The sequence below is a fragment of the Acinonyx jubatus genome, chromosome B4 (assembly GCF_027475565.1).
Source record: "Acinonyx jubatus isolate Ajub_Pintada_27869175 chromosome B4, VMU_Ajub_asm_v1.0, whole genome shotgun sequence".
NCBI lineage: Eukaryota > Metazoa > Chordata > Mammalia > Carnivora > Felidae > Acinonyx > Acinonyx jubatus.
The window spans coordinates 8,248,880-8,276,091 of NC_069387.1; the positions used below are offsets into that span (position 1 = coordinate 8,248,880).

At 39.0% G+C, this 27,212-nt stretch overlaps 1 long non-coding RNA gene across 1 annotated transcript in view; it reads right to left on the bottom strand.

Annotated features, from left to right (window-relative positions):
- LOC128316276 (uncharacterized) overlaps positions 1–27,212 on the bottom strand; it is a 185,616-nt gene that overhangs the window by 157,740 nt on the left and 664 nt on the right. The window lies entirely within an intron of this gene.

Here is a 27,212-nt window from a genome sequence, read left to right on the forward strand (position 1 = left end):
ATCTATTTGATCGGTCTCATTATGAATTCCTTTTGTCAAAGTTACCATATGACTCTTTATTCTACTCCAGTTGGATCTACCAGCCACCTTAGGTCATGGAAACCCTTAACTAGGTTTTAATTTTCCTTTGTCTATGCACTGTTCCCAACTCACTCACACCCCGTACTGGGCAGGCCATTCACCTTTCTCAGGCAGTGGAATGGCATCAAATGATAGAAAGTATAACAGTTTTGATCCGTGTAGATTGAGGAGGAACTAACTGGAAAAACATTTCCTCAGTGCTATAATGTGGAAATGAGGATCCTTACTTCCAGTTTCTCCTAGAGCGAGAAGTGTCTGCCTTCTCCCGAGTAAAAATGAACAAACAACAACAAAAACCGTGAGGGCAATTTAATGCACCAGCATTAACTCTCCTGTAGTTCCTCAGCAGTCAGGATGATCATAGCATCACACGCAAGACAAGACATGACTCATATGCTGGGAAGATGAGACCTTTCCCTAAAGGGACTAGAGACTTTGTAGGTAGCTGTAAAATCCCAGAAAGTGAAACTCTCTTTGCTGTCACTGATCACTTGCTGGCGAGGGGGCAGGAAAAAAAGATCACAGTGTTTCTAAGAAGATCATGGAAAACCTTAGAACTTAGTTGGGAGGATTAAACATTAGATTTTCATGACGAAAGGAAAACATTAGGGCCTTCCTATCATGCCAACTCAGGAAACATTTTCACTTTGATGTCCAGGGCATTCCAGATCTGGTGTCTTGAGAATGCAAACTCTATTCTATCTCTGTCTTACTATGCCAACTCCTTAAGGCCAAGGGTTTTATCTTTGAGTATGTTCTCTACAAGACTGATCACAGGCCTAGAGCTAATTAGTGGTTTTATATCATCGCCATCATTACCATTTTAAGCGTAGGTGTGTATCAACTTGACAACTCCAGTTTATAGGATAGATAAATGGAGAACGTTGACTCATTTTACAAAAGAGGTCTGCCCAGGCCTTATTCAATCTCACAGTCCTTAACATTTTATCAATGTGGCATAGGACTTTTCAGGAACACACATAATTTTATAAAGCATAAAAGTGATCTGAATCAGAAAATAAATAAAAGCTTCCCTTTATGAGATGTATTCAAACAATGTGTCTGTGCTGCCTCTTGACCTTTCACCCACCTTCAGAGTCAATGGACTGAGATAATTCTCTTATTAACACCAACATTCTGGGTCTCTAGTCTGCCCTCACTCTCCAATTTGTACCTTTCCTTTGCTGTGCATAATTGAAATTAAAATAAAATGTGCTCTTCAATGCTAATAATCTTATGGCTACAAATTATAGATTGAGAGACTATTTATAGGCACTCATCTTACTCAAATACTGCATCATTCTTTCAGCAAAATCCTTTCTCTTCTTATTTGATTTTCACTCCAAGGTTCACCAGGGTCTCTCGTTTAAGACCCATTGTTCTAAGAGTTCCTTGATTCTTCTCTACTGGGTCTAGGTATGTCACCTGAGATTTTTTTTTTTTGATATTTTAGTTTCTTTTTCTTTCTTTCTTTCTTTCTCTTTCTTTCTTTCTTTCTTTCTTTCTTTCTTTCTTTCTTTCTTTCTTTCTTTCTTTCCTCCCTTCCTTCTCTCCCCTCTCCCTCCCTCCCTCCCTTCCTTCCTCCCTCCATCTCTCCCTCTTTCCTTCTTCCTTCCTTCCTTTCCTTCCTTCCTTCTTTTCTTTTTTTGTTCTTTCCTTAATAGCAGGCACCTGACAATCACTTGATCAAATTTTAGACATCTTCTATTGCAACAAACACAATTATATTTTGTTACTAAGAAAGTAAAAACAACACAAATTATAAATGTGAGATACCCTGATTCTGAGATGTACTCTCATTTCAAAGATGTTAAAATGTGAAAGCATTGGTGATATATAAGTGATGAAATGTGGCAGCAAATATTTTCTGGCTTGCAGTGCAGAAACCCTAGGATTCCTTTTACGCTTGTAGGGTACTGAGCCTTGGATCAGCTTGATGCCTGACATGTTTATTAGCAGATTCTCCTAATTTTTAAAGCAATCTTATCCCAACTGGGAGTACATAATGATTCCTGTTCTTGCTGCTTGTGGGGTCCTAGTAAATCTGGTTTCCTTAAACAGGGCTAATCCCAGGAATCTTCATCCTGAGAGGTCACTGTTTTCCCTTACTGATCATAGTGCTGGCTCTTTCCGAACAACTTTACCTCTGTGTGTTTTCCCACTTGGCATGCCAGCCTCTTACTGGATCTAGGATTGGGAAAGTCTAGACTGGTGTCCTAGTTTGTTCAGGCTGTTCTAACAAAAATACCATACACGGAGTGGCTTCTAAACATCAGACATTTCTCTCTCCCAGCTCTGGAGTCTGGAAGTCCTAGATCAATGGGTCAGCATAGTTGGGTTCTTGGGAAGGCCCTCTTTCATGTTTCAGACTGCCAGATTCTCCTTGTATCCTCCCATGGCAGGCAGCAGAGAGAGAGAGAGGCAGTTCCATAGTAACTCTTCTAAGGCACCAATTTCATCTTGAGGGCTGCACCCTCATAACCTCACCCTAACTCGAATTACCTCCTCAGGGCCCCACCTCCTAATATCATCACAATGTGGGGTAGGGTTTCCACATATGAATTTTGGGAGACACGGCATTCAGTCCATAACAACTAGCTTAATTGGAAATCTGGAATTCCTGTGGCTCTTGCTCATTCTTTCAGCCAGAGGGCTGGAAAGAATTCTGCATTTTACCTAGGCTGCTCTGATGAGGACCACTTTGTTACCCCTGTGCCTCTATTTCCTGTTCCCCTCATCTAACTCCCTACAGATCAGTACCTCTTGGAATCAAAGCTGTGATTGATCTGCCTCCTCAGTTCCTACACTGTTCTGCTGGATTCCCACGCTAGGGGTCAACTCTTTTCCAGAGCAGCCCTTGAAACTTGAAATACTCCCAGCAAGGTTAGGCTGTGCTTTTCTAGTTTTAAAACAATCTGCCTCTTGGTGGGGAGCTGGAGAGTTGATGGCTGGCATGACCAGAATAATGTCTCTCCCAACCCATCCACATGAGTTTCGGAACTCATGACCAAGACTCAATGTCAATAAGATAAACAAAAAGCTTATCTGTCCTGCACACTTTCAGACTCTCAGGACAAGTTACCTCTTGTTAATGGTATAACGTTTGTGTTGAGTGTGGATTCTAAACTCAGCGGCCAACACAAAATTCTCTTGCATCAGCTTAGCCTGGCGTGGTGTGTGGACAAAACTGTCGTCATCTAACTGGGCTCGCGGTGGTCCCTTCTCCCCATTTGCAGCCTGGCCCCCGAGATGCCTGAACCCCAGCCAATGCCTTGCTAAGCCTCTATGAGAGAAGAAAGAAAGAAAGGAAAACAGAGCACCTAGAACAGTCCTTCTCTGTTTCTCATCCAGGCTCAATAGAATGGGAGACACAGTGAATCCGTTTTGTTTAAATGATGCTCGTCACTCTCATTTAGAGCCAGCCAGAATGTAGAAAGAATGCACAATTTGGCACTGGAAGACGTGGGCTGACATTGTTATTTGCCAGCTGAGAGACTGGTCTTCCAGTCTCTCAGAGACTCAGTTTCCCCCCATAGACAAGGGGCCAGTACCTGCCCGGTGTGCATCCTCTGCACGTGACAAAGGCTGCAAAGCAAAATGACACAACAAACACGAAATAACTTTGCAAACTTTAAAATGCTACACACCAGAGCAGGAAAAGGAATGATCGTTCCAATGAAAAATGTCTTCGTTGCATGGTGTCCACTCCCCGTCCCCGTTCTTTCCTATGCTGGCGGCAACACTCTGAGCACCTCTGGCTGTGTCTGGATTTGCTGACCTTGCCTCTGGGTGGTGGTGCATGGGGCACAGGCTGGACTCGCGCACCAACAGTTGCCCCTGAGGAGCTAATTTGAGGTGAGAAATGGATTTTAAAAAAATGGTGGCTCTGCCTGGTTGTAGAGTGCGGACTTCAGCTCTGCATGCCAGCTCCAGACTGAGAGTAAACCTGGTGTCCTTGATGGGCACACCCTGACCCACCACACTTAATTTTTACATGCACTTCAATCCCATGCTACTCTGCAACCTGAACAACAAAATCACGCTGTTCGTGCACAAAGCATTTTCACATCAGAAAATAGCCCACTGTATGCTTTTTGTTCATTTTTATCCACTTTTTTTTCCATAAAATCTCTTTGTGTGTAGGAAATGCCCACTTTTCAGACTGTTTCATTGAGTGGACTTTAAGCAATGGTCAATCCTATTTGTGTTACGTTTGCAGAAATCCTTAAATTTCCCAAACTAAAGAGGAGAATCTGCTGCTTAGCTAAGAAATCTGTTCAACTTAATACAGATTTTATACTTCTTTTTAAATCCCAGACTGAGCTCTCTCTCTCTCTCTCTCTCTCTTTTTTTTCAGTTTTCCAGAAACCAAGAAGCACTTATTTCTAACAAACCTGTGAAAGCAGCATATATCTCTATCATTAAAGGCAAAGAGCATCTTTCTTATATAATGGGAATATGAGTCATCAACCCTAAATCTGATCTGGTCCTAATTCAATTAAATCATTACATTCTTGTCTCTGCTGATATCCCTGCATACAGAAAACCATGCAATGAATGTGTTAAATGGCCATTTTTAAATAGTATGTGCATTCAAAGAGAGGGGGGAAAAACAATTTAATGCTAAAAAGGGGAATAAATTGCTGATCTTTTTTTTTTTTTTAACAAATGGCTGGGAGGGTTATAATGTATTAGATTTTTTTTCCAGAGGTAATCTTAGATGTGGAGTGAATGAAGTGAAGTCTGTTATCAATCCATAACATCTGCTGCAATGTCAACTGATGCAATGGGTGACTCCGGAGCCCAAGACAGCTGGGACGGCTTTCTTAATGCAGGAGGGTATTGTGCAAACAAACAGACACTGATACTGTCTATGGTTGTCACAATTATTCAGGCTGGTGATACATCTTTCCGTATTAGCTGCTTGAGCAGTCTTATTTCTTTCAAAAGTCAACTACTGTATAACAATCACCATCCTGGCCTGTGAGTCAGGGGGTACAAATACAATAAATACCCTGGAAGTAAAAAATAAATATAAATTAAAATCTAGCACCAGAGCAATAAACTGGAAGAAAACAACAACAACAACAAGAAAACAGATGCATGATGAGACAAAATAAGACAAAACATGTCGGACAAAAAGTGGGAGACAGAATAAGCTAAAAAAAGACAAAAAAAAAAGCAAAAAAGGAGCAAAGCACCCCATTACTTAAAAATACAACTATGAATTAGTAACAATCGTGTTTAAGATTTGTAGTGTTAGGGGTTCATGTGCATTTTAAGGTAAAGATATTAGAAACCCTATTAGAGGCGGCTAATTTTAATTTGTGCCTCTTCTGAGGTTTGTGACAACCTTGCAGGGATGCTCATTAAAAATGATACACCTAAATTTTAAGCACGGGTAAGGGTTCTCGAAAATTAAGAAAAGTAATAATTCTGTAATTTATTATTTACATAAATATGTATGTAAAGGAGTTACTAAATTTAATTACAAATGGAAGTTTGATTTCATCTAGACAAGCTTCCTGGCGGAGACGAAAAGGCTCGGATTCTAATTGGAAATTTTACAGCCTGCACATAACTTTTACTTCAAATATATAATGCATTCTCAAAACAGACAACCTAGCTTTTGGATAAACAACCTAGAATGCACTGTGAGGATTATCGTATGTTCAATCTCTCTGTGCCCTGGGCACTAAGAATCATCAAAAGCAAGACTGTTCTCACGAGACCTTAAAGCTCATCTAGTCTCATCTAATAATTGTGTGGATGTGAAAAGTGATGTCAAGGGGGCAAAGATTTTTCACGCAGGCCATTTACTTTTGGCTCCACGTGTATTCTATCATGTTAAGCTGCCTCTCCCTCCGTTACCATTATACCTATGGTGGAATCAAAAGTAAAAAAAAAAAAAAAAAAAAAAGCACTATTTTCACTCTCTCTTAATAAGATGGACACCTGAGAACCAAATAAAGTTTAATTCCGGGTTACTAACTCGGTATCAGTTCCTAAAAAGCAGGATAACAAACCCTAAGTGTGCATTCAGAAATTTTTATTTTAAATTTTACTAAGTCTGCGCTGGTATGGATTTTGTACTGTCCATTTTCTAGCATGTATTCATTCATGGTTAAGTCAAGGCCAAGTGTCAGGAAGGCTCTAAAATGTTTAAATTGGTGCTTCTGTAAAGAATAGATCCTACCTTGCTCATCATTGTATCTTTCTCACCACATCACACAATGCTTGGCAAATGTTAGATATTCCTTAAATGCTGATTCGATCGATGTAATTTTTGTTGGTTATATAGAAGCCAAAATAAACTCAATTATCTCAGAAATTAGGTATAAATATTATGAAAATACTTCCTTCTGACCATGGGACATTCTCATTCATTCATTCATTCATTCATTCAACAATTACTTGCTGTGAGCCTCGTATATACTGTGTGTACAATTCAACATGTTGAGGAGAAAACAGTGAAACAGGGAACAAGACAGAAACAGCTTTTAGGAGGCCCTTAGGAAGCTTCCTGTCTCTCAGAAAAGACTGAACTCAGCCTATATGAGAGGAAGGAAGAACTATGGAGTCACGGATGATTTCCCAAGGAACTGTCCTCTAATATAAGGTCCCCAGAAGAAGTAGGAGTTAGACACGCAAAGAAGTGGATCACAAGGATGTAATGCTAGACAGAGAAAAAGACATAAGCAAGGAAGAACATAGTGAACTCCCAAACCAAACGGAAGCAGGTATAACTGAGGAATATAGAAAGGAGAAGAAGGAGGCAAGGTTCACAGAGAAAGGGTGGTTATGCAAGATCAAGCTGCAAAGACAGACCTGATCATATTGTACAGGGACTTCAAAATGGAATACTATCCAAAGTATATAGCAATCACTAAAGCACAGGCACCAGTTGTTCAGAAAAGAGTCCCTGTCCTTAACCTTCAAACTTAACCTTCAAACTCAAAACTTAACCTTAAAAAGATCTGGTTAACAGTGGTTGCACACATGAATGTGTAGTGCAGAACAAAAGACTGGGTCTCCAAATGATGGCCTGTAGCCAAGCAGACTGGCTGGCCTGGACTTACTACCTCAGAATGTTATGTGTGTGAAAAATAAATATTATATTATTTAAATCCCTATAGGTGAGCTCTTTCCTCAGATATATAGCATGTTAATGACAGCACAATATATAGCATGCTTATATACATATATATATACATATATACACACATATATACAGCATGTACATATATAGAGAATATAGCATGATATATAGCATGTTAACATAAATGATATATACATATATAGAGAAAATATAGCATGATATATAACATGTTAATATATATATAGCATATACATATAGAGAGAGAATATAGCATGATATATAGCACGTCAATATATATATATCATATACATAGAGAGAAAATATAGCATGATATAAAACATGTTAACATATATAGCATACACACATATAGAGAGAATATAGCATGACATATAACATGCTTATATATAGCATATGCATATATATATATAATATAGCATGATATACATGTTAATGACAGCATGATATATAACATGTTAATATATATAGCATATACAGAGAGAATATATCATATGTATATATATCATGCTTATATATAGCGTATACATATATATGTGTGTATATATATGTATGTATACACATATATACAGAATATAGCATGATATATATCATGTTAATGACATGTAGCATGATGACAGCTTAGCTCTCTGAGTTTTATAGCATGTTCATATCAGAGATGGAATTACAGCATCTAGTAAGGACTACCTGTGCAAACATTTTGAATAGCATGTCCTTGTTTCTAGAGGTACAGTAGTTGCAGTAAGGGAAGAGTTTATGTGAAATAAGAGCGTATTCATTTGTTAAGAGCAGTCACAATTACTTATTTGACCTAAGATAAGCATAGAGTAGAGGTTTTAGGACTCTAGGACCATCATGTGACCATTGCCAATGAATCCTCCCAAATTGCCACCACCTCTCACATCTAGAGAAAAGTAAAAAACATTTACTGTGGTCTACATTAGAGCTGATCTTCAGCACATACTTATCAGTTGTTTTGTATCTGTACCTGCTGTGATTGGTTTGAAAAGCCTTTGCACAAATGGCACCTTCCCTAGAAAGCTACCCCACCCCCAGCGGCACGGCCCATTCCCACTGTGCAGTGCTGCTTCTTCTTCCCATAGCACTTTTCTTCTTATATCATACTTTGTAGCTTCCTAACTGACCATCCTGCCTGTTTGCTGTCTGTATTTCCACACTGGAATAAAAGCTACATAAAGGAAAGGCTCTTCATCTGTTTTATTTTGTGGATGTATTCTGAACACCTAGAATAGTACTTGGCATATAGGAGGCACTGTAAATAATTCTTAATTTGAACTTAAGTGAAATGGCTGGTTTTGCTCCTTAATTGAGTGATGCATTGCTGTTGTCGGCTTGGTCAATCTGGCTTGCTGCAGGCTGTCGATTCCAGCTGGTGGAAGAGATACGCCCATCCTAAGACCCTGGGCTGGAAACGGCACACATCTCTTGCACTCATGCTCCATTGGCAAGAGCTCCATCACATGCCCACACTTAAACCGCAAGTGAGGCTAGAAAATGTAATCTAGGAGAAAAAACATCCTCCCTAAGACAAAGGGAGAGTGTATTTTGGTGGACAACTGACAGTTTCCCCTGCTCTGACCCTGAATGAATCAGTGAAGGAGTAGGTCTTCTCCTTTGAAATGGGGTTGATGCGATTACCCAAGGCGGAGGTGTTTGTGAGAAAGAAAAATAAAATATGTATTGTATTTCCTTTGCCAACAGGAAAGGAAAACTGAAAGCATTCTCTAGAGATGCTTTCTAAGTATTACAGGAGCAAAACTATGGAAGAGTGAGGTGTTGGCTTCATTAGAATATGGCATTAATTATATGTCATGAATTTAATTAAGCTTTAAATACCTAGAACACTTATTTTTCCCCTGAGATCCATCAAAGAGTAAATAAATTGACTTAATCTTAATTATTAGGGTTAACCTAAATTAATTTAAAAAATTACAAATTACAAATGTCAAAACAACACATCCAGGAATTTACATGAAAAAATAAAAATCTAATTTCTTTTTCAGTGAATCAGTAAATATTTTTTGGTAAATATTCCTTTATCTGAGTTATAGAAATTAGTATTCTAACTAAATTTGATATCTTTGTAGTTTATAGCACGAACAAGTTATTACTTTTTATATGTCCTGAATAACTATGAGAGTATTTCTCATCCCCTGGATTTGGAGGGAAATTCACAATAAATAAGTGACAAATGTGTGCCAGCAAATTATATGATGGTTAATTTTCCAAGTAATGTTGTAAAGTTAAGTATTATTGTTAGTTTCCACGTATTTTAATAGTGTTTCCAGCTTCACCCAGCTTATAAATGGCAGGTCCAGTATTTGAATCTAGGTCAGTCCAGATCCCAAAATCAAAGAAAACTGTTCTAAATAGCCCCACAATTCATTAATGAATTCATTTTTTTCAAATCTAGATATTCATGTATAAATGTAAGTGCTAAGGCCAGAGCCCTTATCTGTCTTGTTTAAAGTGATATTCTCAGTGCTGTAAACATTGCCAATAGGGTTGAACATTCAGTAAAACTTTGTTGAATAAATGCTTAATGGCTGGAAATCTATTGTGTGCAAAACACTTCTGGATCTTATTGGGCTACAACCTTGAGGTTCCTTAAGTCTTAAATCCTTAGACTCTAAGATGGAAAATGAATATTGCACAAATAGTGCCACAACAGTAGTCAAAAGACAATTACAGAATGCTTTCAGTACCGAGGAAGAGGAGGAGGAGGAGGAGGAGGAAGAGGAGGAGGAAGCAGCAGCAGCCATCCAGGTGACAAATACACACCACTCTTCTTGGAAGATGTAACAACTGAGCTGAATATTGCAGAATAGATTGAAAGTCATCAAGTTCAGGAGTTGAGAGGAAATTTATGACTGACCAACAAGACCACATATTCAAAGATGCTGAGCTACAAATACAAGGTCAACACATTCAGAGAATAGTAGTACTCTTGAAAAGTGTTAATCGTTCGAAGAAACAGCTGTTATGGATGTATCTATATCATCTGTAATATAGCGACTTAAACGTCTCCATTATGTGGACAACCATACATGAGAGTCCACCGAATCTACCAGGAAAATCTTTATTCTTGAAATCCTTTCTGATGATAATACTATGAGGTGATGAAACTTTTCAATTCAGCATCTTTCTTAATGATTTAAAAAGGAAAAAAAAATAGTTTCAAAGACTTTTGTAGGGACATCCTGTAGATACAGCTGAGCATGACGTCAGAAAGCCAGGTGCTCAGGTATTTTGTTGTTCTAATTTAAAAAAATTGTAATTAACTTAACCAAGTAACTAAATCTATAGTGTTGGGATGGCCACGGTTTATGATCTTCCTGAATACCAACCCATGAGTTTGCTGCCCTGTTGTTTTGTAGAATACAGGTGATGGTAAGATGATAAGTGGAACAGATTCATCCATTCAACAAACTTCTGTTGAGTAGCTAGTATGTGAGAGGGCCCAGTGCCCAGTGATGCTGATACAAACATACATAAAATATAACTCTGGACCCTGAAAAATCATCATCTGTTAGGGCAATCTTCCAACCAGATCAATAAGTACTTACTTACTTACTGAACTATTCATGTACAAGTCAGAGCAAAGGCATCTTTTGTTCAAGAAATATCTAGAATGAACCAAAACTTTTGAGATTAATTTAGAAATTTCGAGATCAGAATTGTTACATTTGTTTTATGAGCTCTTAAAAGAGGTAGATTTTACAGAATTTGGGGAAAAAATCTTTCGTACATTAACAGCTAATACTGGCAATTGGTGTGTCTGTGTGTATGAGTTGTGTGTGTGTGTGTGTGTGTGTGTGTGTGTGTCTTTGTGTGTCTGTGTCTCCCTGTGCTTCTCTGTCTCTTATCCTTTGAATCCGATACTTCTCTTATGGCAAGGCAAACTGATATTTTTGAAAAACAGCTTCTCAGGATCTAAATATTCAGGAAGTTTCTAACACTTTCTAGAAAAAATATTTTGTTTCTGTACATAATGTGTACCTCAGTTAAAAAATATCTCCTGAGGGGCTCCTGGATGGCTCAGTCGATTGAGCATCCGACTTCGGCTCAGGTCGTGATCTCACAGTTCGTGGGTTCGAGCCCCGCGTCGGGCTCTGTGCTGACAGCTCAGAGCCTGGAGCCTGCTTCAGATTCTGTGTTTCCCTCTCTCTGCCCCTTCCCCACTCATGCTCTCTCTCTGTCTCTCAAAAATGAATAAACATTAAAAAATATTTAAAAAAAATAAATAAAAGTAAATAAATTATATATATATATATATATATATATATATATATATATATATCCTGAAATGAACTCAATTAAAATGGAATATTGTACTTCAAGTTATCACAACCAAGCCTGATTATTTTTAAAAGACAAACTTGCTTGTTTACCTTGGTTTTTGCATCACCCAACTTCTGCAGCTGAAAATGTATTTGTATAGGCTTGAGAAGATATGTCTCCAGTTGCTGTTTCAACTGTGACGGAGAATCATTAATGAGTGGTTAAATCAACTTAGTAGGTGAAAACTACTTATTTTTCCAATGGAAGATAGCTTATTAGAATAAACTACAATAGATGTTTAAAAATATCAGACCGTGTCACACAGAAAAAGTATAAGCTTTGTTTTGTGAAACAATTTTTTAAGAGAGAGACGGAGAGCGCATGCCAAGTGGGGGAGAAGGGCACAGGAAGAGAGAATCTTAGGCTCCATGATCAGCATGGAGGCTGACGTGGGGCTCAATCCCAAACCCTGGGGTCATGACCTGAGCCCAAATCAAGAGTCAGACACTCAAACAACTGAGCCACCCAGGCACCCTTATGAGACATTTAATGTGAATATGTATGTTGAGTTTGGGTATAATTCTTAATTTGGGAAAACAGAATAATATGAAATAAAAGAAAAAGTTTCATTTAGGCATTGATGTTGGTCGTTGGAGAGAAGGATTCTTTTTCTTCTAGGTAATTAGGACAATAGTGCTACAGGCCATGGAAGTCAGTCATTTGGTAAAGATCTCTTCCTGGGTGTGGAATGATAATGGAAGTCCCACAGTAAGTGGTATTTTTTTAATGTTTATTTATTTTTGAGAGAGAGAGAGAGCGTGAGCAGGGGAGGGGCAGAGAGAGAGGAAGACACAGAATCAAAGCAGGCTCCAGGATCTGAGCTGTCAGCACAGAGCCCGACACGGAACTCGAACTCCTGGACCGTGAGATCATGACCTGAGCCGAAGTCAGACGGTTAACCAACTGATATTTTTTGAAATGGCTCCTGCAGATGACTTCTTCACAAACTTTTTTTCATACATCACTGAGTCTGCCACTATCTTTCCAAAACCAGAAATATATTTCTTGCTTGAAACTAAGCATAAATTTGGCTTTTCTTTCCTCGAGGAAAAAAGAGACCAAACTGTATTGGTACAGTACGTTTTGTACCATCTGTTGGTTTGAAAGATTTTATGGCGCCATCTACATTGGTTACCCTTCCAGCCTTTTATCATGGACATCAACATCAACAACTGATTATTTCAGGACTTTCAGCTTTCGCCGAATTTGCAAAATTACTCTGTGTTAACCACCTGTTTCAAACACCGAGGTTGAAAATCTACACACAGACAAGCGGGTTCTCCCCTCCATATGCTGTTCTTTTCTTTTTTAGTTGGTTTTTACTGAAAAGGAAAATTTCTTTAACCATCTTCTCATTTGTTCTGAATCTATTTGGTGCTTGAAATGCACTATGTCTATTTCAAAAGTTATTTTGAGGCAGAAAAGAAATGAGATTTCTTTTTCCTCAATCTCACCAGTTGCCCTTCTATTTCATTGCTAGACATAATTATTACATCATTTGGGTCTCAATACAATGCCCACGTTGCTAAATTGTGATAGCAAGCTGCTGATAAAGTCTTTTGATTAGTCACAGACAGCTTTTGTAGATGTCAGCTGGTATTCACTGCTGGTATCTTTTAAGCAAGCCAGTTCTTCAGTAACTTTGTGTACATCTTCAGTTAATTACTGCCCGGGCAATCTGGGGATTGAGTTGAGCTGATGGATGTCAGTACCCTTTCAGGATGCTAAATAGATGATTCCACAAATTCTTAACGTGCCCGCAATGCGGCTAACAGAATTATCTATAGCTATTTTCTCATTGGCACAGAGAAGTCCTGGTAGTCTCACATCTTCTACCTTGTTTTGAGACACCCACCCCCCCGTGCCTTTTGCCAAAAACTTTGTCCCCACTAGTCTGACATGGTTCTCAGTGTGACTGTATTAGAAATGTCCTCCTACGGGTCAGCCATTTTTCCCCAGTTATCACCTAATCGAATACAATTGTTCCCCAAATATTAACAATTTATAAAGCATTATCATCTCAAGCAGAACGTGCTTGTTTCGTTATTTCCTAGAAGGGAACAATGGTTTTGTGGGATAAGAACATGCTTTTAGAGAGAAAGGTTTCGGTTGTCATTCTAGCTCTACCATTTTCTAGCTATGGCACAGGCAAAACCACCTCACCCCTCGGTCAGGGAACAAACCACTTGCTTGTCTGATCCACCTTCCTCACAGGGCAGTTGAATGGATTAAATAAGTGAGAATGGGGGCACAGGAAGAGAAAGACTATCATGTGCCACCAAGGCCAGCCGCCCTGGAGCCAGAGTACCTAGGTTCGGATCCCAGCAAGTCATTGACGGCTCACTGAGCGATCCGTCTGTGCTCAGCCACCTCATCAGGAAAATGCAGATAATAATAGTAACTGACAATGCACAGACGATCATGACGGGTAAGTAAATTAACATGTGTGAGGCCCTTACAGCAGTGCCTGGCACATTTCGAGCACAACAAAATTGCTGGTTGTTCCTAAGTATGCTTGGGAAGCTGAAAGTAAAAACCATGGAGAAGACCCTGTGATCATTGGGCATTCACAGACCCCTGAGGAGGTGAAACAATCCTCATACATTTTGAAAGAACAAGTGTAAAGGGAAGAGGTCAAACACATGGAAAGCAGATGCGGGTCAAGTTCTGGAACGGGCGCTCTGGGTCCTGGTGAGTGACAAGAAAATAATTTAGGAAAAAGAAAGTAGATTTGGAACACAATGGAAATCGGAGAGGCTTGGCAGAAGGTTGCAAAGGCCTACACTTAACGATTTTGTTTTACTTCTTGCTTTCTCATAAGCGATGGAAAATGCATCAGGCCGTGATGAGAAAGTTTTTGGAGATTAAAAGAATGTCAACACCTCACATGTGTATTTATCCTCTCGTGTCGCATTTTAGCCTAGCCCATCCTACCAGGAATAATTCTGATAAAAGAAGCTTAAAAGTGATATGTATTAGGAAAAAAAATAACCTACCAGAAATTACACAAATAAATGTTAGTTGTACTTCAGAGTAAGTCTCCTCATTCACTTATAATAACCAAATGAAAACTTACCATACTTGTAATAAATACAAACTTATCATACATATAATTATTAATATGAGTATAAATAAATGCAAAAAAGGTAATAAATGACATGTTCAGTTATTCCAATAATACTGCCATTACTCAAAATATTTTTAGAACTCTTTCTTAAATCGCTTTCGGAGTCAGTTTTGAGCCATGACTCATGATGACATCAGTCAAATTAATGGAATAGGTGCACTCACTAATTCATAGCCTTTTTTATTCATCAGTTTTCCTCTTTTGAAGTTTTCGAGTTGGATAAAGGCTTCCAACCTAGTGACTTTTTTCCTGTGTCTTTTGTTCTCACAAATTCATTTAATCCAACAACCAGACAGCTTTTTCTGTATGGACCCAGATTAATACTTGAGGTTTTGTGGGCCATCCTGTCTCTGTCACAATTACTCAACTCACCTGTTAGAGCTTAAAAGCAGTCAGAGACAATATGGAAATGAACGGGCATGACAATATTCCAATAAAACTTTATTTACAAAAATAAGCTTTGGGTCTGATTTGGTCTATCGCTAGCCACCTTCTGTTTCAACCCCTGAAATACCGGGGAGAATCATTTGCCTTCCGTTCAGAATAAGGATTGAATGATGATGCAGCATGGCACCTGACACATCACAGGCACTCCCTACAGGTCTTTCTTTCCCTCCCAGCAGCTGTAATGTAGCAGAAATCACCCAAACTTGGATCTGGAAGACTGTCCAAATTCTGGTACCAATTAGCTGTACAATTCTCTGAGCTTCAGATCTCTCATCTGTAAAATGGGAATGACTTTCATCACCTTATGGGGCTCTGATGAAACTTAAATATGAGGGAGGATGCAAAATTTCTGCTTGGAGGGGAGCCTGGGTGGCTTGGTTGGTTACGCATCTGACTCTTGATTGTGGCTCAGGTCATGATCTTGCGGTTTGTGGGTTTGAGCGCTGTGTGGAGCTTTCCGCCGATGGTGAGGAGCCTGCTTGAGAGTCTCTCTACCCCTCTCTTTCTGCCACTCTCCCACTCGTGCTCTCTCTCTCTCTCTCTCTCTCTCTCTCTCAAGTAAATAGACTTAAAAAAATTCTTCTTGGAGAAGCTACAAAGAAACATCTGTTTCAAACTGTCTTCTGAGGATTCCCATTTCAAAGGGCTGTCTGAAATCTTCCTATTCCAAAGGCAAATAAATCACCCTCATCATTTCTCATCAACAATAGCAGATTTTGGTATTCCCAATTATTCTTTTGCTAGAAATCAGGTTCCAGAAGAGAGAAATTAAGATGCCTTGTCCTCAGGTCTTGTAGAACCAAAAGCTGACCGTGAAGATCAGCTTACCCTTCTCACTTTACAGGTAAAGAAACTGAGACTCTTAGAGATTAAATGGCATGCCAGAGTCACTCAGCAACTCGGGGGAAGGGTTCAGACCAGGACTCCGTGCTCCTGATTCCCAGTCCAGAAGTTTCATGCTCTAACATACCATCACCCTGTCTCCGTGGTTTGCACATTGAGTGAGGCTTGAAGCAGATTCTGCTCTGGCCATTTGGTCATACCCATTAGAGTTGGCAAATGCAGAATCATTTAACCCATGTGCACGGCAAAGGAATTGGCTTTGGCTGGCTGCAGAGAAGGAAGTTCAGCAAACGCGGAGGATTTCTCATGGCACCCTCACCGTACCAAGGGAGGCGTTCAGCAGACGGACTGGCTGACATCCGCTTGAGATAGGGTTTCGGTGCCATCACTGTATGTGTGCACTTGCCTTCCACAGGATCACACCCTGTAGGGCCCATGACACTCTACACACCGTCCTTTCCTGCTGATATAACTTAGAAAATGTCACTGCACACACCACGAGGCATATATGGCATTTTGAGCACACTGAACAATGGCATGACATTTGGAGCTGCTGAAAGCAGGGCCACATGGTGTCTCCACTGTGCACATCCTAAATGACACCCTCTCTTGCTCTGCCCTTCCTTTTCCTTTCTGCTCTCAATCATCCTTACTTCTATTAGTGGCCAAAGTCTCTATTTCGCCTCTTCATAAGCTCAACTTTATTGGTGCTTAAATAATGTGAAATTCTCACAGTCTTTTATAGCATTTGAAGACACTTTATTTTGCTTCTCTCTCTCTCTCTGTTACTTTTCCTATTAACAGACACCTAGGAATTGAGATGCTCTTCAAGTAATCTTCCAAACAAAGAAAGACCTTTGTGGTTGCTTTTGAGATTTAGAGTCATTTTGTTTGAGTGGCAAGTGTACAGATATATATGAATGTATTAGTCATATTTTGTCATAACCAGTGGACCCCAGTGCTTCTGTTATCTCCTGCCCATACTAAGGGCCATCTATGGAAGTCAGAGTTTTTAGGAGTATAATTTTTAAAAATATTGATCCTGAACACTTTCTTGTTATTGAAAGACGCCTCTCAAATTTCATTAAGCTCATAAAATTTAGTTTCCATGTTTGAAATGGCTGATGTGAACATGCACTATTAAAATGTACCTATTTTACACAGATATATCTTACACACCACTTGACTTTTTCTGCTTTCTTTCAGGCCATTTTTGTTCCTTTGGATTAAAATAGTCTAGCAATCGCATCCGCAACAAAAATCAAATGTACTGCCATGTCTATTTGGGAGGAGAGCAGTGAATATACCTTCCTTTTCTCACGCATGCTTTCAAAAAGTCCACTGTATTCGAAACACAAATGTTAATTGATATGTGGTTGAGGATATATGGTTTTCCTTCCATATGAAAAAATCTGTCTGAAATTTTCCCGTGAGAAGGCACACGGATGATATTCAATGACTCGCGGCATAGCCAAGCTGCCACTTCCATCGCGAACTCTCATCCAAGCCCCACATTTTCCATTAGGATGTTTCCATCAGGATCAAGTTCCTCTTCGGGGATAAGAGCTGCTCATCTTCTCTTCCTGCTCTTCATACAGGCAGCTTGAGAAAGCCCATAATCAGCAGAGTTATCAGTAGCTGATTTAGTTCCTCCTAAATGTATTGGTAAAGAAAGATCTGCGGGTCATTTTGCCACTCATTCCTCATGCCTCCCTGTCTCAATGGCCTCTGCCCATGTCTCTCTTCTAATGCATTTAATGTTCATAATATCGGGTATGAGTTCCATGCCACTGAGAGGTTTCATGATTATGCTCTTGCCCTATAATTCTAATTCAGGATTTTGACTACATTTATCAGAGCACGGAATGAAAGAACAGAGCATTTACTGACATAAATCAAAACAGAACCAAAAAGAAATACTACTTTAAGCATCTAAATAATGAGATGGGAACACTTGGGGTTTCATTGATTTAAGTAATATTCTCAACAATTCATTTTCATTTGACTGTGTAAACAAGATTTCAAGGAAAGAAAGAACAAAATATAGGGATGATTAATTCTTAGGAATCAATCCATTATCAAAAATTATTCTTTTGCCTCATCGCACCCCAAGCTATAATCTTAACCTTGTCTGTAACGCGAACCTATAAAACACTAGCAATTTTAGCATCAGTATCTACATTTTAACACTGGCTTGGCTCAAATAATATTGACTCTTGGTCTAAAGTTAAAGAAGACACATTTGTTATACTAAATCTGGTATTGCTTTGGAACACAATCAGAAAGACTAGAAATTTGAAAACAGGAGATTTTGGAAAATAAATCTTATAGTTCATGAAAGCCCCCATCGAATACTATAAAGGATGAGGACGAATGGTGAAGGCAGGTACGTATCACAATTTAAAATTACATTTCCATTAGTACTGGTCAAGAAGCTTGTTTTTATCAGTCTCGGTAATAAGAACAAAGTTTCTGAAAAGGCAGGCTCTGAAAATATTTGGGAGCACAATAAGGAAATTAAAGAAAAAAAAAGAACAATCTGAAAGCCAATCGGTGCTAAGAAGAAAAAAAAAAAGAACATTATAAAACACCTTTTCAAAGGTCCCCTAATGTACAATATTTAAATACAAACAGTAACTGGTGTTACACCAGCTGCTCTCAGGTTTGCAAAATATATCAAAGCACAGCATATTGGAATGAGTCCTGAGTTTCCATTCACTTTATCTATCCAGACACATCAATTCTTTTTACTCCAGCCTGATAAAGTGGAACTGCAGCAGACAAATGCACTAGCAGAGCTGACGGCGTGTGTTTGTCACAAAGAAGCGCGGGAGAAAAAAAGCATGACTTTGATCCTCAGTGAGGTTACTATTTTACAGTACCACGAATGTAATTCTAACTTGAAGCCTTAAGTCACTGTTCGCTGTTGATTGGCCAAAGTTTATTCTCGTTTCATCTTTACCCATTAAAAGGTTAACTCCTGCAGTCCTTACACAAGTGAAACTCTTCCCCGCCCCCCAAAAGATGGAAATTTACATGCAAAGAGTTGATTAATGATCTTTACAGCATGATAAAAACTACCTTGAGTTGGTGACTAAAGATAAGCTAGCAAGTTGATGACTACTTTTTACAAATTACAAAGGGTGTAATTTTAAAGGAAGATTGGTTTGTATTTAAATGATGACACATGCCAGATGATTGCCAGGGAATTAGGTAGTCTCTGAATGTATATATTATCTATCTATCTATCTATCTATCTATCTATCTATCTATCTATCTATCCGTCTATCTAACCTATCATCTATCTAGACAAGAGATAGAAAGAAACAGAGACACAGGGAAAAAGAGACAGGAAAGAGGGAGAGAGAATAAGCATTTCAGATACAAAAACAAAAAAACACTATTCTTTCTTTTCATAAAAACTTGAAAAATTTTGAAAATAAAGGTTTTCATTTGAGTTCTGAATGACATGAAACATTTGCCTATTTCCCCACTGGGCTCCTTTATCCAAGTAATTTAATTCCATGTTTTTTTTCGTTAGCTCATCAGACAAATAAAAATGCCAGAGGTGAGCTCTGCCACCGTTGAACACACATAGGGAAGCAAAAACAATGGGCTCCTACGACCAACCCTCCAAGCAGATGAGTAAACAGTGCTGCAAACAATTATAATAAAGAATTAAGAATTCTTTCTCTGGATACTTGGTCTTGGAGCCTCACAGCTTTTTTCTTTTCTATTTTTTCTTAATAGTTTGTGGGTCATTAGCCCAACAAATGAAGAAGTGGAATGTGATAAATTAAAATTAGAACTGTGAATCCAAATCAATAAATTAATCCCAGTCTGGCCATAAAGCACATGTTAACATAATGGGATACAAGTAGGAGAAAAATATTGTCCCTGCCAGCAACCTTGAACAATTAAAATATATCTCTCCAATCAAATGTTTGGCTGAAATATACTAAAGAAGTTATAATGCTGTCATATTCTAATGTTATGTTTGTACTCTACACAGGGTTAGATATGGTTTACTAAAATAATTCAAATAGCATGCCTGCTCATGCTCTCTTAAATAATCTTTTGTGGTTTATCTTTTGGATCAACTATTAATGATGGACAGCACCATTTACAACACACATCTCTATCTCTTTTCACAATATCTTGAATTATAGCTGTATTTTTGGCCATCCAAAAACCTCTCCATAGCCTCTGCAAATCCACCTGCGGTCTCAGTCTCTCCTTACGGGGCAAATCAGAGATAAACAGGGTCCGTAGTGCTTAAAGAGAAGTTAGATTTACCACGTAAAGGGGACTTGAGTGCTCCAAGCTAAGAAAGTGGGGCCACATACAAAAGGTCACTACCTTCCTAGTTTTCTCCATATCAGTGGGTAAGATTTGCTTAGCTGATAATTACAGTGAAATCTGTCTGCCTCACGAATGCAGAGGAGCAAGATTCATTTGATCTAATTTTTGAAGCAAGATTAGATAATAAGAAATGAGAGCTGGAAGTCAATGGGAAGACGATCCCCTCAGATTTCTAAGAAATGTAAATGCAGACATTGTTGTCTGTGGGTGTCTAAATTCTTTCAGGATATAGGGGATGTCCCTATTCCCCACAGATGTTACCTATTTCTTGCAGACTGACGCCGAGGATCAAGGTGATCATTAACTGGCACACATCTGGCCGTCCCAGTGCAAACCCACCATGACACCAAGATGGACAGCAGTGCTAGGCAGGTACAAAATATCTGAGCCTACTGTTAGCCTGGCAGAAGAACTGACCAAAGGTATTCTGATTGCCCGTGGGGAAGAGCAACGAAACAATAAAGGCAGTACGTGCCGAAGCAGGAGGAAAGATGACTCAGGGCCAATGAGGCAACAAGCCGTGTGCCAAACTCACGCTCTAGGGTACTGTGCTAATGCCCAACTCTCTATCTGGTTCAGTGAGCTGGGCCTAGAAAATGGATTACTTCCAGCTTCATCTCTGTCCCTATCAAGTAGCAACAACATCCTGTTGGTAAAGGCTACGGTCAGTGGATAAAGCTTCTCTGGACTGGATTTGAGAGGGTAGCTGATGGAAAAATGAACGTGCTGTTCCTAAAATCTTACCACAGCTCTTTAACGCTGGCCATCAGCTGGCAATACTAAAATCCTACCCTGCCAGCTTTATGAAACTTCCATGAAATCAGCTGATATTATTTTAATTTTACAAAATTTGGAATTGAGGTCAAGAGAGAATGTACAACTGCTTTTAAGTCACTCAGCTGGGAGGTGGCAGAACAGCGATTTGCACTGAGGTCTGGTACAGCTAGTCCCCTTTTGGGTCCAGCATCCCCCATTGTCCCTGCTCTATCAGATCTCTTGGTCTTCAGCCCAAACAAATTATGGACATGGGATTAAGGAAGATCAAAGAGCACGAACAACAGAAAGAACTGGGAACAATAGGGAAATTCAGTTCTCTTTAGGATGACCCTAGTGTTGAGACAAGCAATGAGTCAAAGAACAGATTTCACATGTGAAGAGTGAGGAGGGGTTATTTGCTCGTTTTACTCATTTTCTTTAATGGAGAAATACTAACATTAATAGAAAAGTCATCTAAAAGTAAGTGAGAAAGTATGTGGGCATATCAAACCAGAATACAAAATTTATGTTCTTTTTCAATTTATCTATATATTCATTGAAAAATATAATTAAACTCAGGTGAAATTAATAGCCCTCCAGAAGATAACACAATATAAAACTACTTGCCTATTATAACTTCAAATCCAGGGAAATGTGAGGTAAATAAATGCCACTTTGAACTCACGGAGCTATTTCAGTGTGAAGTCTGACATCCTGTGGTTTCCCCAAATACTACATGTTTATTTGAAAATACAGATTTTTAATTCGATTGTCATGCTTGAGTTGCCAATTCTCCACATATGATTAGCAAACATTTCACAGCATCTGATCACAGTAGTTAGCAATCGCAGGGATGGATGTGCTGAATCTTTACTCTAGGAGTCAGATTATATTGATAATCTGAGTTTATCAAGGCAATTAGAAGTAAGATCCTTTTTCTAAGAGTAGCCACCAAATCTATGCTAAGGGAATGCTTTACAGATAGAATTGTCACACAGTGCAATAGTTTATTATATCAATTACTACATGGGTTTACGAGTTTCATTCTGGGGTACATGGTAATGTGAACCATTCCAATGAGGTTTCACCATTGCAGTGCAGGTTCCTAAACCACAAGAGACGGTACACTTTAGTTCTGGTGCTAATGAGGCATAAATGATGAGAAGGGCCTTGTAAACAAAGGCACAGAAGTTGTATCAATCCCAGGAAAAGGCCAAGTCTGCAGATCCCTCAGTCTTACATAAACAGATTGAAATGTCAGATGCCTTTCTAAGCACCCAGGTGATGTTAAACATTAAAGGACCATCTGCATTTAGCCAGAACTTTCTGCCTTGTCATTTTAGACCCATCACAAGATATAGGAAATATCTGGTCCAGATTTCCTTGAAGGTAATGTGTTATGCTACAACAAAAATTATTTTTAGCCTCTTGAATATTACTCCTTGTTTGATACGATCATTTTCTTAGGATTCTATCATAAAGTTATATACCAGAAACATTTTACATTAAAATATCAGTAGATAGGTTAAAAACAATGTTTAGAATGATCATGAAATACGCATATTTGCCTTTAAAATACACTAATTTTACATGGGATTTTACTGAAGACATAAATGATAACAGAGGGTTTAGTTCTAGATGTTCTTAAGTCTATTTAACTTAGGGCATGTTATCCTAAAGCCCAAGAGGAAAAGTAACCAAGGCTGTGGATTGTAAAACAAATTGTGGCAGACAGTGACATCTTGTGGATAAAAGGGTCAGGAACTTAATTAAAAATTTCCAAAAATGCATATACTTACAAGTAAACTACACAGCTTACGTGTATTCGGTTAACAATGTTTATTTGTAAATTGGTTATTTGGGATTTGGAATATGGTGTGTGCACAGAAATAATGTGTATGTGGAGGTTAAGTTCCAAGGCAAGCTCACAAAAATCCTACCCTGCAATGAGATTATGAAATGTGGTCTACTTTCAAAAACCTTCATCGGCATTTTATGGAACCATTCTAAAACCACGTTATGAGGCATGAGGAAACCGATGCCTCAAGCAATTAGGTCTCTTCACGCAGTCAGGGCTGAATAATGATAATTTAAGGCTACAGTGAATATCTCAGATTCTTTTGGTCACATCCTATTGCCTGATGAATCCTACAGCATTTTGTTATTATATGGAGTCTAAACCACACAGATAGCAATGCTCTTCTGCAGAAATGAAATCAAGTTTTCAAAGTATAATACCAAGAATCTGTGTCTGTAGTGTTTCTGGCACTACATTCTGAGTAGAGAGATGAAAGCTCTCTGACCACTTGTACTAAAGCTCATAAACACTTCCATTTCTAATTCGCTGGTGGTGCCTCCCTTGGAAAACGGCTCAAACTGAGTGGAGACTGGAGACATTTAAAAGGAAAGACTGAATTCATTAATTTGTTTCACTGAGGAAGTGTTAACTGAGGCTCATCTAGTCGGAAGCCACACAGACTATTTTTGCTGTCTGCCCATTTGTTTTCCGCCATGATGCCCACTCCCGACCCCACCAAAAAACAAAACAAAACAGAACAAAACAAAACAAAATTTGGAAGACATTGATTGTTGATTGCTCCATTAGGACAGTTGGCAATGTTCTAAACAGATGCCAAAGTTTCTTTGGCTGGCCTATTGAGACCCACATACTCTAACAAGTTGTTGGGTGCCAAAAGGATTGTCCGCTAATGTTAACCATTCTCTTCTTTCCCTATGTCTCCACTGTATTTCTACAACCCATTTTATCCTGACTTGGACTTTACCAACCTAGCATAATTTCTTTCACCAAGATTCTCTTACTTGTCAAATTCAGTGGTTGAATCCATTTACAGGTCTGTCCTCTGTCTTCTGAAAATGGCACTGCCCTTTTTACACAATGGCTTGTAGTTTTCTATCTAAAAGATCTCCTGGGGTTGTGTCCCTACTGGGCAATTCACATACGCTGACTGAATGGAAAGGAGAAGGACAAAGTTCTGACCATTGTGGCTTGTTGTGTGACAACTCTAATGGACGCCTTTTTCCAGAGTTCTCCACTGGGTTAGCCAAGACTTCCTAGAATCTGTATCCTAGTTCAACCCTTCCCTTTCCCCACTCCTATCTCCTCCTCTCCTTTAATACCAATTAAATATCTGTGGATTATTCCAATCCACAGTTAAGACTGAAGAGAAATCATAGAGGAACTATTAAAACCTGATTTAAGTTCACCTGTAGTGGTCTGTATACCTGTCTTCCTGGAACAACTCATCTTTGCATGTTTAGACTTTCTGCATACTCTAAATTCAATCTTATTCTCATGTAGAAGGAATTTATATTTAGATAGTTCAGTTTCTGGTCACTCTTACTCTTTACCAGTGTGCCTCTGATCTTTACATGAAATTTTAATAATTGAATGCATCCTTTTCTTTCTGTAGCAGCATCTTAACTTCTATAGAATGAGGGAAATACTGATGCCCCTGATTTGCTCCTATATGACTGATTATTACCTTGAAACATCTTGATACCCTAGTTCCTTTGGTATTGCTGTCCTGCGTGTTTCATGTTGCTATTCCTTGGGACATAATTACTGTAGCTGAACTCCAGCTTGGTAGCTGGAGATCTACAAACCTGGCACTGGGCATCCCCACAGCCAACTCTCTGGCTAATCTGACGTTGTTTGTTTCCAACTCAGATTCCCCGTTATTCTGATGCATTCCATTGGACTTCTCTGAGCTAAGGACATTCCTCACTCTGAGCCTCACTTAAGTCCTCCCACCAAATGCAGCTACGTTTGCTCCCCCGTCCCCACCTTGTCTATGGGCGCGTACGGGCACATCTTTCATCAGAACCTGCCACCCTCTCCTAAAATCTGGCATGAGCTCTCCCTTCACTTTTATTCTTCTCTTCCTATCATTCGAACCTACACTTCCCTCTTCTCATACATACTTGGTGACCACACTACAATTTTGGCCAGGGCACTTCTTTCAAAGGCTTTTTGTTTTGTTTCATTCTGCTTCGCCTTAAAGAAACATTTACATAGAGCAGCAGAGACCTCTACTGGTTATTCAGGTTAACTTCGTAAAATGCTCTCATTTGCTGTTAAATGTTGACTTTCTTTCTTTCTCTGTTGGTAGTAAATGCAAGCGTAGATCTTTGTATGTCTTACGGGAAAAATAGAGTTTACTCTGAGCACTGAGCTGCAGAAGTAAATGTCCACAGCAAAGCAAAGGAGATTAAAGTTAGAGTAGATCACAGATAAAATGACAAGTTTCCAGATAATATAGGCAAAGCCAGTGTGACGCTCCATCTGGACGATTCAAGAAGGATAGATGATTCCACACAAGGTGCCATCCAGTAGAAAAGTGGATTTACCCTCGAATATCATGAACATTTGCCTGATTACTGTTTGAATTACTGATCATCCAGTAGAAAAGTGGATCTACCCTCGAATATCATGAACGTTTGTCCGATTACTGTTTGAATTACTGACCATTTATTATCAGTGAATACACCGATGTTCAGCAGATGGCTATGCATAACTAGTAACAATTTTAATGAACAAAATGTACTTCTGTCAGCAGAACTACTTGGGTACTCTAGTAAGCTGAGTTATTATTTGGGATATATGTGCTGGTAGTTTTTACAAAATGAATAAAGATAGAAAAAAATAGCCTTTGGATCTATGGCTATGTCAGACTTTGACACAAACTGTGTGGGTGACATTGTAAGATCCTGGGCACAAGGAAGCACCTCATGAAGAGGGGAGAGAGAAAGGGAAAGAAAGAGAGAGAATGAGGGATAGTGAGAGAGAGAGAGAGAGAGAGAGAGAGAGAGAGAGAGAGTTACCTGTTTCAAAAGCTATAAGAAGAAAGGACAGAGGGAATATAAAACATGTTGAATGGAATTTTCAAGATCCATATAGTGAGATTAAAGTTGGTTAGCGTACCTTTTGAAATTTTTGATGGAAGGGTTTGTGTTTTCTGTGGTCAGTGATACAATCTGATATTTCATGTTGTAGTCCCTACTAAACTTTGAGTAATCTCACTCTGTTTCCTACTATGGACAGCTGGATAACTTAAAAATTAGATTTTTTACAGATCCTTAAGGATCCTGGGATGGAGAAAGCTTCTTCTGAGCTGTAACCGAACACTGACATTTGTTTCTGCTTAGCCTGTCTTCATGTGCCTCCCTGAAAATGTGCAGCCCTATTTTGTCGCTAGATCACATTCTGAGCAGAAAGGAGACGAACTAAGGCATTCCATCACTGCAAATGGCCAGCGTTCACTGTACAATGGAATATGGTTCATCATGATGTGTGACAGGAAAATGCTTGCTGTCTTAGCGCCCATCACGGTCACCACTGAGGTCGGCACTACTGTGATTTTAGCAGGGCACTATCATCAAGGAGCAGATGCCATACTGGGAAAGGTACAAGCTCAGGCACTACCTTCCTTCTGCCTCTTACTTGCTGGATGGTGTATTTGGTGTCTCTTCATCCATAGACTAGGAAACGTGGGTGGTAAACAGCACAAGCCACGATGGACGTGGAAGGAAGATAAACACTTATTCACAGCCAATAAGATAATATTTTAAAAAGAATATTCCAGTTTTTCTCATGAGCCAGCTGGGGTTAGCACAGTACAGGAAGGAACAAGATATATTTTGATCTGGCCAAATTACTAAACTGCTGTTTATTTACCTGAGCAAAGGGTGATTTGGCTTTCATTGTTGCCCGGGGCAAGGAGATAAGCTAGTTCTGTGGCGTAATTTGTGCTTGTGGGTCACATTCACTGCTAAAATTGATTTTGTCCGAAAATTTGAACAGGCCAGCAAAGCAAAGGGAAATGGATGAGAGGTTACAGTCCTTAATAATGAATGACAAGTACCAACGGAACTTTTGTGAGCCGGCTCCCGTGCTATTTTCACACCAAGGCGTTCATGAAAACAAAATGGATTCTGGTCTATTTCAAAGAGCGATGACACCAACAATTCTCATAAAAATTGTTTTATAAAGCTTATCTATTAATAAGCACTCATATCCACAAAATTTTATAATCTTGAGAGTGCTCCCACTTGGCTATCATATTGTATCCACATAACAATCTGTGAATTTTGCAAAACAAA